The sequence below is a fragment of the Phascolarctos cinereus genome, unplaced genomic scaffold (genome assembly GCF_003287225.1).
Source record: "Phascolarctos cinereus isolate Bilbo 61053 unplaced genomic scaffold, phaCin_HiC Scaffold_5;HRSCAF=322, whole genome shotgun sequence".
In the NCBI taxonomy this organism is placed as follows: Eukaryota; Metazoa; Chordata; class Mammalia; order Diprotodontia; family Phascolarctidae; genus Phascolarctos; species Phascolarctos cinereus.
The window spans coordinates 203,439,206-203,455,632 of NW_027555958.1; the positions used below are offsets into that span (position 1 = coordinate 203,439,206).

At 34.1% G+C, this 16,427-nt stretch overlaps 1 pseudogene; it reads left to right on the forward strand.

Annotated features, from left to right (window-relative positions):
* The first annotated feature begins 4,986 nt into the window (after positions 1–4,986).
* LOC110217929 (protein maelstrom homolog pseudogene) lies at positions 4,987–6,095 on the forward strand (annotated as a pseudogene).
* Positions 6,096–16,427: the final 10,332 nt, after the last annotated feature.

Sequence of the window (16,427 nt, forward strand, 5' to 3'; positions counted from 1 at the left end):
TCTTTGACCCAGTAACACCAATACTAGCTCTATGCACAAAAAAATAGCAGAAAGTGAAAAGACCCATACATATAACACATCTTTATAGTACTTCTTTTTTGATGTAGCAAAGAAGTGACAAAAAAGGAATTTGAAATTGAGAAAGGAATAGCTGAAGAAATTACACAATATGAAAATACTAAAGATGTGGTATCACAGAAAGCTGAAAAGGCTTTATAAATTACTGTCTTGTGAAGAAAACAGAATCTGGGGAAGAATTTGTACAGTAACGGTACTATGAAAAAAAAAAAAAACTTTGGAAAAAGATTTAAGAATTCCTCAATGCAATGATCTATGATAATGGTAGAAGAATGGAGCATGAAGAACACTACAATGGAGATATGATGGACTCACAGGGCCAAATACCACTTAGATTTTTGTTTATACCACAGTTGTAAATTTATTTTGCTTCACTATCTTTATGTTTTTTGTTTTTGTTTTTTTCTTATTTTGGGGATGGTTGGATTGGAGGGCTAATGATATTTCAAAAAATAAATTAAAAAATGATTGAAGCTTCTAAAGCAAACAAAATAAAATGCAAAGAAATTCAGAGTGAGATACAGACAAGCACATATGTTAAAAAAAAGTAAGCTGTGTGTAATAGAAATCTACAATTCACATGTTATTCTCTTTCTCTTCTGCTTTGCATGAGAAAAATAGCTTTATTTTTGGTTTTAAATTTGATTTTAAAACTAAAAAAAAATTATTTGTGTGCCTGGTGGGGACTATGGCTTCCATTTTATTCCAATATTTTATTTGAGTCTTCCTTCCTGCTTGCCTCTAATTTTTTGTCATTTAGCAAGTCTCAATTCTGTCTCCACAATAACTTTTTTTCCTCCTCTTTTTCTCTCTGTCATCAATATAATGCAGTCTCTAATTATAACTTGTCTAAAATGTTACATTTTCTCAATATGAGACCTTTTTTTTTTTATTCTGCTCACTCTTTCCCATCTAGTCCATCTGTTAGATTGATCTACCTGATGGATAGATAAGGTCATATCATTCTGTGTGTGTGTGTGTGTGTGTGTGCATATTTGATTGCTTGCTTGTTTTCTGTGACATGAGTATGCTTAATGACTCCTTTTTTCTTACCAACTTAGTGCCAAATTCTTTGTCTCAGCATTCAAGGCACTCCACAATCTTGGAGCATCGTGTCTTTGCAGTCATTTTTTTTTTCAGATTATTGTCCTCTGTGAGATTTATGTTTCATGACAAATAAACTATGAACCCCCCCTTGTTAGTTGCTTCTTGTGTAGGAAAAACTTGTAACTTTATCTGTCCTGGATTATGCATCATTTTTTTTTAAAGTTTAATACAAATAATCTTTTCTCCATGAAGTTTTTTCTAGTCATTGATCTTTCTACACTTTAAAATTCACATAACATTTTATATTTTTGTGTAGTTTTTAGTTTCTTCTTCTTTTTTTTTTTCCAATTTGGAATGGTATACACAGAACCAACACTAGAGAATTGATGCCTAAATTGATGTCCTGACTGAGATATTCTGGTTTTGACCATGGACAAGTAACTTTACCTTAGTGGCCTCAAAATACTGCCTAAGACTCAATTGCACATGAGCTGAGAATTAACATTTTGAGAGAATTTCCACACTGAGTACATTTCACTGTATAAAACAGGCTTCAAACTAACAAACAAAAACTAAATTAAAAAAATTATACATATTTTATATAACTTTAGTAGGTCATGAAGTACATAAAGTCAGGGATATTATTTTATCTGCACTCTATTTTTCATCATCTAACATATTGTCCTGTAGAAAAGGGATGACATGTTTTTCTTGAATTGACTTGGATTTATTTATGTTTTCAATCAGTAATTCTTTTTTTCATTAGTTTGATTTTGTTTAATTATTTCTTGATGTTCATGGAGTTCTGAGCTTCCACTTGCTCGATTCTAATTTTGAAAGAAATTATTTTCTTCAGTGAGCTTTTGTAACTCTTTTACATTTGGCCAATTCTGCTTCTTAAGGCCTTTTTATCTTTAGCGTATTTTTTAATCTCTTTTTCCATTAAGCCAACTCTGCCTTTTAAGGAGTTCTTCTAATCCATGGACTTCTATTATTTTCTTCAGTAATTTTTTGGGCCTTCTTTACTAACACATTGAGCATTTTCTATGATTGTCTTGTATCACTGTCATTTCTTTTCCCAATTTTTCCTCAAACTCTCTTACTTGGTTTTTAAAATCCTTTTGGAGTTCTTCCAGAATTTTTTTTTTTTGCTCTGAGACCAATTCACATTTGTCTTTGAGCTTTTGGATGTGTTTTGACTTTGTGTCTTCTTCTGATTTTCTATTTTGATTTTCCCTATTACCTTAGTATCTTTGTATGGTCAGATTCATTTTGTTGTTGTTCTTTGCCCATTTTTAAGACTGTTTCTTGAGCTTTAGCTTTATGTTAAAGCTAGGCTCTTCTCCCAGAGTGGAGGGTGCACTTTCCTAAGCTTCAGGTTTTTCATGCTACTGTTTTCAGAGCTAGTTCTTGGGGGCATATAAATTTTCATTTCTTCCAAGGTAATAATATTGAGATGGATGTGTTCATTGATCCAGTGAGACAGACTTTTCCTGCCAACTTTCTAAATTATCTTGGGATGGAAAATTGTTTCACTGTGTTCTTTTGTTGCTTCTGCTGATCTAGAATTTGTGTTGAGACATTATTTTAAAGGTATTTGAAGAGGAATTTTGAAGAGTTCAGGCAAGTCCCTGATTTTAATTTGCCTTCTTAATTACCCTTCTTAACAATTCCACTGCCTCTAATCTTTAATTTCTATGTCTACTGGTTCCTTCCTAGCTACCCATAAATATGTCATTATCTCCTCTATCCTGAGGGCAGATGACGAAGGGTTGGGAATCTTTTATAGATCCTAACATGTCTTCAAACTCTCCTATATCATTTCTCCTTTTCTCTGTCAAACTTTTTAGAAAAATCTATTTTAACTTGATTTTACCTCTTTTTTTTGTCCTCTCACTCTCTTCTCAGCACTTTATATTCCATCTTCTGACATCTTAACAGAAACTCCTCATTTGAAAATTACAAGTGATTGGGGGCAGCTAGGTGGTGGAGTGGATAGAGCATCGGCCCTGAAGTCAGGAGGACCTGAGTTCAAATCTGGACTCAGACCAAACACTTGATGCTTCCTAGCTGTGTGACCCTGGGGAAGTCACTTAACCCCAAATGCCTAAAGAAAAAAAAAAGAATTAAAAAAATTACAAGTGATCTCTTAATTGTCATATTTGATGTGACTTATACTTCTTACCTTCTTCTCATTATCTGACATTGTTAACCTTCATACTCTCCTCTAATCTCTCCTCTCTGGTTTTCTGTGGTGTTGTTATTTTTTTGTTCTACTCCTTCATGTGTGACAATTCTGTTTCTTTCTCTTTTGTTGGACCTTCTGACCTAGGTCCTCTTCTATCATCTCTATTTATCGTTTCACTTGGTGATCTCATCAGCCCTCATGGGCTTAATTATCATCTTTTTTTTTTTTAGGGGACTTCCAAATCTACACCTCTAGCCCTAGTTTCCTCTTTAGTTGCAGCTTTATATCTCTATATACATATTTAATATTTCAAATTACTCTTCCTGTACACAACTGAATCTCAACATCTCCAAAACATAATTAATTTTCTTTTTCTTCCTAAGACACTTCTGCCTTATGAATTTCTCTATCTTTTAAACACATTCATCCTTTCCAATTCAAATCTTGTGCATTATCTTTGAAACCCTATTACCCCTCAGTACACAATTTTGTCATTTCTACCTCCACAATATCTCTCATATCGATCTCATTTCTCCATTTGCTAAGTCAATATAATTCTTAAGGCCCTGCCACCTCTCACCTTACTACTTCAGTATCCTACTAATTGGTGGTGTTTGCCTCACTTCATTCCATTCACCTACATGTCCCACCCCCAGCCCCCAGCTCTCAAACTGATTTCCAAAAAAGACAGAGATAAATATGTCATTCCCCTATCCAGCAAACATCAGTAGTTCCCTAGTACCTCTAGGGTGAAAGATAGGTTTTACTGCTTAGCTTTAAAAATCCTTCATAATATAGAGCCAACCTACCTGTTCTACCATTATCCAGCAAACATCAGTAGATCCCGAGTACCTCTAGGGTGAAAGATAAGTTTTACTGCTTAGCTTTAAAAATCCTTCATAATATAGAGCTAACCTACCTGTTCTACCATTGTTTTACTTCTTATATTCTTTAATCCAGTGAAATTGTCCTTCTAGATCCTCACATATTATTTCCCCTTTTCTGTCTCAATATTTTTGCCCAGGCTATCTCACACATCTGGAATACATTCCCATTTTAGTTCCACATCTTATAATCTCACTTTTCCTTCAAAACTTCTCAAGATTTAGTTTATAAATGAAGTCTTTCATGATCCCACTAGCTACTGTTTTCCTCATCTAAAAATTTACCTGGTATTTATTTTGTACAGACACACACACACACACACACACACACACACACACACACACACACATAGTATATACGTATAACATATATATATATATATGTTTGAGTGTGTGTGTGTATATGAGTGTGTGTGTGTGTATACATGTATGTATATGTATTCCATGATGTGGGGACTTTTATTTATGTCTTTGTATTACCAGTTCCTATGCTAGAACATGACCATAATTTAACAAATACATTCTGACTTCCACATGAATTCTCTAATGAATCTACACAAGATGAGGTTGTATTAAAGTATACTTACTTATTCAATCATTAAAAAAAAAAAAAAAAATGGTAGAGTAAGAAATAAGTCGCTCTCACCTTCCCTTACTGAAAACTTACTCTAAAAACACATCCAGGAAAAACCCTGGAACATCTGGGCCAACAGGAAGACAGGTTGCAACAGTCTTGTAGCCCATGAAGCTTGGGGAATTAATGGAAAAGGTCCCTTTCATTTGGGTGGAATGGTGGTAGTAAAGGATGGGAGGTGTCCCAGCAGCAAGCTCTACCTCAGCAAATCACTTTCCATTGCACAGACTCAAAATGTTTTGCTTCCTTATATCTCAAGCCTGTCTTTGAAGAGCGATCAGGCTGTGTTTGGAAGTTTGTTTGTTTTTTCCACTTTCTGAACATTTTTACCCATGGAAAGCTACCTTCTGATTGTGAACAGTGCTTCCTCCATTGTGAAACTGGCTGTGTCAAACATGTACTTCAAGAAAGAATTGTGGCCAAATTCCACCAATTTATAGACCCACGTGAGGTACCATGAGGCTTCTGGTTTCATTGTTAGGCTGCAAGTGCTTCACACAAGACCCCTATTTCTAACTTTCACTCAGGAGAGGACTGCAACTGTGTTACAAAACCTTTATCTCTTTATTTCTCCAAACCAAAGCAACTTGCCACCTGTGTACTGCAAGTCTGATGCTAGGTGCAGAGTTAACTGGTGTTTGAAGCATATGGGAAACAAACTGGAAACCAGGCAAGAGCTAAAAATCCTCATCATGGAGGACCTTATGGTGGGAATCTACCAACAAAAACTTCATAAGAACCCATGAAAGACCTGGGTAAGGAGCCTCCTGGATGTGTCCATGTGGCATTATTCTAGCAATACAAGTTGCAAGTGGCATGGGAAAAAAAAACATGATATTCTCTTTTGTACTTTGGATATTCACAAGAAGATTGCATATTGGATCAGTAATTCCTTTGGCACTCTTTTTGGAATTCTACTCACAGAAGCTTATGTACCACTGCAGAATTTTGAAGCCAGTAAATCCCAAGATGATGGTGCTGGTCGCAGGGTGTTTCCAGAAACTAAGTGTTGATAGTCCTCCTTTTTCAAGTTCTTCTCATCAGGAAAAAAGTTTCAAAACATCCACCTGTGACTATCCATCTGGGGTGAAAACAGCTGGCAAAACAAACAATATTTGGGGAAAAGGCATCACCCATCTGATGAAGACTATATCCAATTCTTCTGGCAACTTAGCACAAACTCCCAAATTGTGAAACTCCATTGTCTCTTTTTGTGTCTCAAAAGGATGAGTGCAAATCTTTCTCCTCCTTATCCTTAAAATGAGACTTTTTCAGTTTCTGCAAGTAGCAGAAGGCCCTAAGCCCCATTAAAACTTGGTTGTAGTTTGAGAAGAAATTGACAGCTTTGTTATTATTATTATTATTATTATTATTATTATTATTATTATTATTATAACATTTTATTTGTGAAAGTATGGTGGGAATATATTAAAGTTCGTAGTGGCCTATAAAAAAAAAGAAATTATCATTGCCCTGAGCTGGCAGAAACAAAGGGTAAAATAGTTATCAAACTAATCCACAGATCACTTCCTGAAAGAGATCTTAAATTGAAAATGCCAAAGAATTTTGTAGTCAAAGTCCAAAATTTCCAGGCCAAAGAGAAAATCCTGTGAGCAGCCAGAAAGAAACAATTTAAATATCATGAAATGTCAGTCAAGAGTATGTAGGATCTTGCAGTTTCTATATTAAAAGATGAGCAAGCTCGGGATATAATATTCTGTAAGGCAAAGGAACTTGGACTACAACCTTGCATCAACTACCCAGCAAAATTGAGCATATGCTTTCATGGGGAAAGATGGTCATTCAGTGAAACAGGGGATTTCCAAACCTTCCTGACTAGAAGACCAGTGCCCAACAGAAAATTTGATCTTCAAATACAAGACTCAAGAGAGGCATTAAAAGGTAAACAGGAAACAAAAAAGAAAATGTTATTCAATGAGGGCAACCTGTTTACATCCATACAAGGAAAGAGGATACTTGTAACTCTTGAAAACTATATCTTTATTTCCATGTTTAGAAGAGTGTGGGAATAAATTGACTTTGATGAGACAATAAACAATCTAAATAAGTGGTGGAAAGGGATTGTAATGAGAGAAAAGGAAAGGAGGAGACAGAAAAGGGTAAATTACATCACATGAAGAGGCCTAAAACCTATTATAGTAGAGGGGAAATATGGGAGGGAGATGAACATTGTTTGAATCTTACTTTCATCAGATTTGGCTCAAAGATGGAAGAACATACTCAGGTACAGAAATCTAACTTACCCTATATGAAGGAAGCAGAAGGGGAAAAGAGAAAGAAAAGGAAGGGGTGGACAGGAGGGAAGAAGTAGTAAGGAAAAAGGGAAAGAAAAGGGAAGGGGCTGATAGAAGGGAGGACAGACTGAGGGAAGCAGTGGTCAAAAGCAAAACTCTAGTGCCAAGGGAAAAGGAGAAAATAAAGAGAAGAAAAAAAACAGAACTGGGGGAAATAAGATGGACAGAAAGACACAAATAGTAATCATAACTGTGAATATGAATAGGATGAACCATAAATGGAAGTGGATATCAAAGTTCATTAAAAACCATAATCCTACAATTTGTTGTTTACAAGAAACACATTTGGTAAAGAGGGTGGAACAGAATATGTTATGCTTCATCAGAAATTAAAAAAAAAGCAGGGGTAGCAATGCTGATCTCAGACAAAGCAAAAGCAAAAACAGATATTAATTAAAAGAGATAAGGGAAGAAACGGCATTCTGCTAAAAGGCACCATAGACAATGAAGTAATATCATTACTAAACATATATGCACCAAGTGGTATACCATCCAGATTCTTAGAGGAAAAGTTTTGGGAGTTACAGGAAGAAATACATGGCAAACTATACTAGTGGGTGACCACAACCTCCCACTCTCTGAACTAGATAAATCTAACCACAAAATAAACAAGAAAGAAGTTAAGGAGGTGAACAGAATTCTAGAAAAGTCAGATATGGCAGACCTTTGGAGAAAATTGAATAGGAAGATAAAAGAATATACTTTTTTTTTTTCTCAGCAGTACATGGCAGTTACACAAAAACTGATATTGTACTAGGGCATAAAAACCTCACAATACAATGGTGAAAGGTAGAAATATTACATTCATCCCTTTCAGGTCATAATGCAATGAAAGTTATGTGTAATAAAAGGCCACAGAAAGATAGACTAAAAGTAATTGGAAACCAAATAATTTAATCCTAATGAATGAGTGCTTCAAACAACAAATTATTGAAAGAATTAATAACTTCATCCAAGAGAATGACAAAACTTATGGGATGCAGCAAAAGTGGTTCTTAGGGGAAGTTTCATATTTCTAAATGTTTACATGGATGAAGGAAAGGAAAGAAAAGACCAATAAATTGTTCATGCAACTGAAAAAGTTAGAAAAAAAATTAAAAATCCTCAGTTAAATACCAAATTAGAAATTCTGAAAACCAAAGGCATGATTAATAAAATTGAAAGTAAGAAAACTTTTAAAATAACAAATAACAAAAATGTCTGGTTTTATGAAAAACCAATAAAATAGATAAAACTTTGGTTAATTTAATTAAAAAAAAGAAAGAAGAAAATCCAATCACTAGTATCCAAAATAAAAAGGGTGAATTTACCACCTACAAAGGAGAAATTAATATAATGATTAGAAGCTATTTTGTCCAACTCTATGCCAATAAATTTGACAATCTTAGCAAAATTGATGAATATTTATGAAAACATAAATTTCCCAGATTAACAGAAGAGGAAGTAAAATAATTAACCCCATTTCAGAAAAAGAAATTGGACAAGCAATAAATGGACTCTATAGGAAAAACCTACAGGGCCAGATGGATTTACAAGCTAATTATATCAAACATTTAAAGAACAATTAATTCAAACAATATATAGACTATTTGGGAAAATGGGTAAACAAGGAGCCCTACCAAATGCTTTTTTTTTTGGTTAGGAAATGGAGTTAAGTGACTTGCCGAAGGTCACACAACTAGTAAATGTTATGTATCTGAGGTCAGACATGAACTCAGATCCTTCTGAATCCAGGGCCAGTGCTCTATCTACTGCACCAACTAGCTGCCCCTCAAATGTTTTTTATGATACAAATATGGTACTGATACCTACACCAAGAAGAGTCAAAACAGAGAAAGAAAATTATAGACCAACTTAACTAATGAATATAGATGCAAAATTTTTAAAGAAAATATTAGCAAAAAGATTATCATAAGTTGTTATGACAATAATATACTATGACCAGTTAAGATTTACAGCAGGAATGCAGGGCTGCTTCAATATTAGGAAAACTATCAGCATAACTCACCCCATCAAGAATTGAGCTAACCAAAACCATATGATCATACCAATAGATGCAGAAAAAATTTATAATAAAATACAACACCCATTCCTATAAAAAAAAACCACGAGAACATAGGCTTGAATGGAGTCTTCTTTAAAATGATAAATAGCATCTACCTAAATCCATCAGCAAGCATTATATGTAATAGGGACAGACTAGAAGCATTTCCAGTAAGATCAGAGGTGAAACAAGGATGTCCTTTATCAACGCTGTTATTTAATATGGTACTAGAAAAGTTAAGTTTAGCAATAAGTAAAGAAAATGAAATTGAAGGAATTAGAATAGGCAAAGAAGAAACAAAGCTTTCACTCTTTGCAGATGATAGGATGCTATACTTACAGAATTCTAGAGGATCAACTAAAAAGCTATTCAAAATAATTAACTACTTTAAGAAAGTTGCAAGATATAAAATGAATCCACATAAATCACTGGCATTTCTATATATTACTAACAAATCCCAACATGAAGAGATGGAAAGAGAAATTCTTTTTAAACTTATTGCAGATATTATAAAATATTTGATAGTCTACCCCCCAAGAAAAACCCAGGAACTATATGAACACAATTACAAAACACTTTTCACACAAATAAAGTCAGATCTAAATACTTGGAAAAACATCAGTTGCTTATGGGTAGGCCAAGCTAATATAATAAAAATCACAATTCTACCTAAGCTAATTTACTTATTCAGTGCAATAACAAACTCCCCAAAAGTTATTTTATAGATCTAAAAAAAAAAAGTAATAAAATTTGTTTTGTAGAGCAAAAGGTCCAGAATATCAAGAGGATTAATGAAAAGTAATGGTAGGGAAGGCGGCCAAGCCATACCTGATCTTAAGTTGTAGTATGAAGCAGCAATCATCAAAACTACTTGGTAGTGGCTAAGAAATAAAGTGGTGGATCAATGGCATAGGTTAGGTACACAAGACACATTGTCAATGACTATAGTAATCTCCTGTTTGATAAACCCAAAGACTCCAGCTTCTGGGATAAGAACTCACTATCTCACAAAAAGTGCTGTGAAAACTGGAAAACAGTATGGCAGAAACTAGTCATAGACCAACATTTTACACCCTACCCCAATATAAAGTCAAAGTGGGTACATGATTTAAACATTAAGGCTGATACTGTAAAGAACCTGGTAAAGCAAGGAATAGTTTACATATCAGATTTATGGAGAAAAATAGGAATTCATGACCAAACAAGAGATAGAGAACATTCTGAAATGCAAAATGGATTATTTTGATTACATTAAATTGATAAGTTTTTGCACAAACAAAGCCAATGCAACCAAGATTAGAAGGGAAGCAGAAAGCTGGGGAACAATTTTTACAGACAATGTCTCTGATAAAGATCTCTTTTCTAAAAGACATAGAGAACTGTGCCAAATTTATAAGAATACAAGTCATTTCCCAATTGATAAAAGATCAAAGGATACGAACAGGCAGTTTTCAGGTGAAGAAATTGAAGTTATCTATAGTCATATGAAAAAGTGCTTTAAAACACTATTGATTAGAGAAATGCAAATCCAAAAAATTCTGAGATACCACATGATACCTATCAGATTGGCTAACATGACAAAACAGAAATGGATAAATGTTGGAGACAATGTGGGAACATTGGAACACCAATGCATTGTTGGTTGAATTGGGAAATGATCCAGCCATTTTGGAGAACAAATTGGAACTGTGACCAAGGTGTTATAAAGCTGTGCATACCCTTTAACCCGGCAACACCACTTCTAGCTCTGTATTCCAAAGAAATAATAAAAAATGGGGAAAAGACACAGTAACAGTCACATTATATACACACGAGTAACTTGGTTCTTCTCAGCAATGAAAGAATCAAAGATAACTCTAAAAGACTCATGATAGAAAATGCTATCCATATCCACAGAAAGAAATGTGGTTTCTGAATGCAGATTGAAGCATAACATTTGATCTCTTTTTTTCTTTTGTTTTCTTTCTTCTTCCTCATTATTCCTTCTATTGGTTCTAATACTTCTTTAAAATATGACTAATATGAAAACATGTTTAATATGAATGTACATGTGTAGCATATATCAGATTGCATGCCATTTTGCAGAGGGGTGAAGTGAGGGAAAGTAAGAAAAATGAAAACTCAAAAGTTATTGAAGTGAGTGTTGAAAACTAAAAAATAAATGAATCAGTTAAAATTTAAAAATAAAAAAAAATCATTTGATCTTACTGCAGAATAGTAACCAAAGAATAAAAATAAATGGAATAGCAAAGTAATGATTTTCTTCATGTTATTTCTACCTAAACTCCATGAAAATAGAGGAGAAGAATGAAATAAATTTGTTAATAATCAAAATGATGGTGATTAAGGGAAGGATTATGGTACAGTGGGAAAAGATATGGTTCTGGGGTAAGAGAACTTCATTTCAAATTCCCACTCCAAAGCTTACTAATCCTATGACTATGGACAAGTCACTTAACCTTCCTGGGCTTTAGTTTTCTGCTTTGAAAAATAAGCTTAGACTACAATTCCTAAATTTTGATCTCCTCCAAAGACTCTGCTATTCAGCAATACTGAGTTCATTGATGTCCATCATAAATGACACTCCTTGTTCTAATTCTGACTGTTTTCACTGGCTGTCTCTGAGGCCTGAAATTATGACCCTCAATTTATCTGCCTGGTTTTCCTGACTTCCATCAAATCTCAGCTAATTCTCACCTTCTGGAAGAAGCCCTTGCCAGCCACCTATATCTTAGTGAATTTCCTTTGAGAATACTCCCATTTTATTCTGTATACACCTTGTTTGTAAAGAGTTGTCTGCATGTTGCATCTTCCATTAGACTGACACTTGAGAGCAAGGACTGTTGGTCTTGTTTTCTTTTAATTTCTTTGTATCTCTAACACCACATTTCCTGGGACATTTAAATGACCAATGATTGACTGACTAAAAAGATTAGATGCCTTTTAAGTTTTGATCCATGATTATATGATTGTGATTGTTACAGAATGACATCAGTACATTAATGATGATAATAAAAGTAATAATAGTAATAATAATTCTATAAAACTGAAAAAAAATCTACTATATTAAATAAAATGTTCATAACAAAGACACAAATTATATCATGATTAGTGCAAAAAAGGTGATACACAGAAGTTGCTTCAGGAGTTCTGAAGAGGAAGCAATCAATATTATTGAAATGAGTCAGTTTTGTTGTCCATTCTCAAAGAGGACAAAAATGACATCACTCTGTTGAGGGTTCAAGGTACAGCATGTCCAGCTGGCTGATCAGACAATATAAGCTTGGAAGGCTCTACTACAACTCCAGCACAAGTAGTGCATATGAACATCTACAGTGGAAAGTTCTCTAAATTTGCAAATCACACATATCTTTTGAGCTACTACAGTTTTGCTTTGCTCACAGAGCACTGTGCCTTCTTTGATTTGGGCACACTATGCTGTGTGGTCCTGTGTCAGTGTCTCCGATGTGTCACAACCAACTCCAAAGTTCTTTAAAGAGACCTTGAAAGTGATCTTGCATTGCTTCTTTTGACCTCAATGTGAGCACCGGACCCATGTGAGCTCTCTGTAAAAGTCTTCTAGGTAAACATATGTTTGGCATTTGAACAACATAGCACATCAGAATTGTGTTCTCTGAAGCAGAGTTTGTATGTTTCGCAGTTTAACTCAGGAAAGAATCTCAGTGTCTAGTACCTTATCTTCCTAGGTGATCTTGAAAATCTTAAATAAGACAATTCAAATATAAGTGATGCCTTCTCCTGGCATGACACTGGTATACTGTCCAGGTTTCACAAGCATATGAAAGTGACTTCAGCACAACAGCTCTATAAACCTTTACTTTGGTAGTCAGCCTAATGCCTCTTCTCTCCCACACTTTCCTTCAGAGCCACCCAAACCACGAGCTAGCTCTGGCAATGCAGGCGTCAACTTAATCATCTATGTGTACATCACTAGAAAGTACACTGCCAAGGTAAATAAACTTGTCCACAGCATTTAAAATTTCTCCGTTTACTGTTACCCATGCTTCCACATATAAATTTTGTGGTACTGGCTGGTCGACAGTCTGTATTTTCTTGACATTAATTGTTAGGTCAAAATTAGCGCAATCAGCATACAATCAATCTTTCTGGAATCTCAGTCCAGAGGCTTCAATGAGTGCACAATCATCTGTGAAAAAAATTTTCTTTATTGACATTGATTTTCATGTGTAAATTATAAGTTCCAATTATGTAAATAATTATGCATCCTATTTAGAAGACTTAGCAAAGTTCAAGTACTGGATTCAACCAACACAATATGCCCAAACATGGGTGTCTAAAGGGCATTAACAATTATAAAGAAATCCTATTCAACTTCTGCTCTATACTGGATCATTTCTATCATAGTACCTTTGGTTAGCATATATCTCCCTATTTTATGATTCACACTAGTATTATAGAAAAGGGGAGAGAGAGAAACAAGAACTTAGAAAGAGTTAAAGATTTTATTTCCTACTTGAGAAAAAAATATTTACATATATAAGTAAATACAAGATATTTTGAAAATAATTTTAACAGTAACCAAAAGAGGGATCAGGAAAGGGTTCCTATAGGAAATGGCACCTAAACTCAATGCTAAAGGAAGTAAAGAATTTTAAAAGTTGAAGATGAGAGAGAAGTAAATTCTAGACATAAGAAGTAGCATGTGCAAAATCATGCAGGTGGGTTATAGAATTACAAATTCACATAACAGCAAGGGAGCTATTTGTCTAAAATGTAGAGTGTATGGAAGGAGTAATGTCAAGTAATTTATGAAAAATGATCTTGAGGTTGACCAAAAAAGGGCTCAAAATAACAAGCTGTGCTAAAGTTTTGATGATGTAACAAGCTATGAAGAAGAAATTCCATCCAGAAAATCTCTCTGTTTCTGTATATTCTCCAATTAAAGACTATTTTCACAGATTCATGATATCATCAGTATGGATATTCTGTCCAGTGTTATAGATTACAAATGATGCGTGTACTCTTGAGTATGTGAAACTAAAGACTAAAAGGGCATACTATATAAGAAAATAAGACTAGTTTGTGATCCCTCATATTTGAGATAACTGAGAATATAAGATAAATTTCAAATTATTTTAAGGCTGTAAAAATAACCTCTGCTCACATGCTGAAAACTTAGCGTGCCTCAAATAGTCTTACCCCCTGGTCAGGTATAATTCCTGAGAATTCATTAATGAATTATTCATGGAAATATGATTTAGGGCTATGTGGATTTTAGAGGTAATCTACACCTAATATTTCATTTTATAGATTAGGAGACTGAGGCCTACAGAAGCTAAATTACTTGCTCAAAGTTACACAGCTAATATGACAGAGGGAAGAAGAAAAAGGGAAAAAGGAGAAGGGGAGAAAGAGAAGGAGGAGGAGGAAGAGAAGGAGAAGAGGGAGAAGGAGAAGATGGAGTAGGAGAAGGAGAAAGAGAAGAAGGAAAAGGAGAAGGAGAAGGAGGAGAAGGAAAGAAAGGAAAGATAAAGAAAGATAAGAAAGATAAAGATCAGAAAGAAAGAAGGAAGGAAATAAAGAAAGAGAGAAATTGAGGGAAGGAGGGAGGAAGGAAGGAGCATAAGAAAAAAGAAAGGAAAGAGAAAAGGAAAAAAGAAGGTAGGAAATAAAGAAAGAGAGATTGGGGGAGGGTAGGAAGGAAAAAAATAAAGGAAGGAATGAAAGGATGGAAGGAAAGAAGAAAAGATGGAAATAAAAAAAGAAGGAAATTAGCTTTAGTAAACAGTGCACATTGCACATTAATTCCTTTTTTTTTGTCTAGTGTTACAGAAAGTAAAATATATAAATGCCTATGATTGTGTTTTTGTAGAAGACTCCTGTAAATAAATCAAGCAATTTTTTTGATTACCTAATACAATACAAACACTGTAAGATGATGTAGGTAGAAATGTAATGAATGAAATAAATAAAATTCATAATTCTCAAGAAATTTATTTTCTAATTCTACCAATACATTTCACAATCTACCCATACCTAAGTAGGTAGGTTAGGTGACTTGCCTGAGGTTACAATCAATACCAGAAGTGTGATTTTAACCTATGTTTTTCTGGCACCATGACTGACAATACAATATCTTTATTGTATTATAATGATGACTTATTCAGTGCCTACTAGGTCTATTACTTTTAAATTGTCATGGTTCAAACAAATGTAAAATGAAGTTACTGATATTGAAGGCCTAATGAATTAGGGGTCCCTTTACCTAATTTTTTTCACAGTAATTTTTTTTTTTTATGTTTTGGGCAGTGAAAAGCCTGGAAGTGACCTAATTCTATAAAGTACTGTCCTGTAAACCTATTTAACTGCAAATTTTTCTCTCATCCTACTCAAGAAACCCTAGTTGATTAATTTGTTTAAGAAAATTATTTGAAACACAAACCCATTCTGCAGGATGTTCTACTAGGAACTACATGAAGGTAGAAATACAGTGTACACACTCTTTAGCCACCTGAAGAATTGATTCTTATTATTTTAAAAGCAAGCTTTTCTACCCCTCCTAGGAAATACTATCTTTCACAGCTACATCAGTTCCTCTTAGGCTCCTCAGCCCTACTCACATCCCTGCTTTAAACAATGTAAACATGCTGCTTACCACATGTGATTTTTTTTTTGTATTCAGTCTTGTTTTCCTCCTAACATTTTCCATGTAATTAATTCATAATGATTTTTCCCTATGAAATGTGTAGTTCAATTCTTTACTCAATGATGGAAAGGGACCTAGATAGCATTCTTAGTGCTAAAATTCTTCAAATAAATGAAAATTGTTTAAAATTTTTCTTTGAAAGCTGGTAATTATACATTTTTTCCCCTGAATTAGAAAGCTATTTGTGCAGCTGCGAATTGTTCTTTGCTGTAAAGGGGTTCCTACAAAGCTGCATGTAATTCAGAGTTTTGCAAATCAGACCATATTTTAAAGGAATGGTGGGAGCTCATGATAAGTTTTCCTTTCTGTAATATAAATAGGCAAGCCCTTGTTTATCTGCTTAATAAACTGGGAACTCTCTACATACTACTGAGTTTATATAAAATAGGATAAACCTGCATTTTACTCCACAATACTTTGCAGATGCTAGTGTATCTTATAGTTTGCATACCATTAAATGCAATAATTTATTCATCTTTTTCTATAGTCTTATTTGTCTTCTGTTGCCTTGGTGATGTCATTATGTATTCTTCTAAGAAGATCCCATAG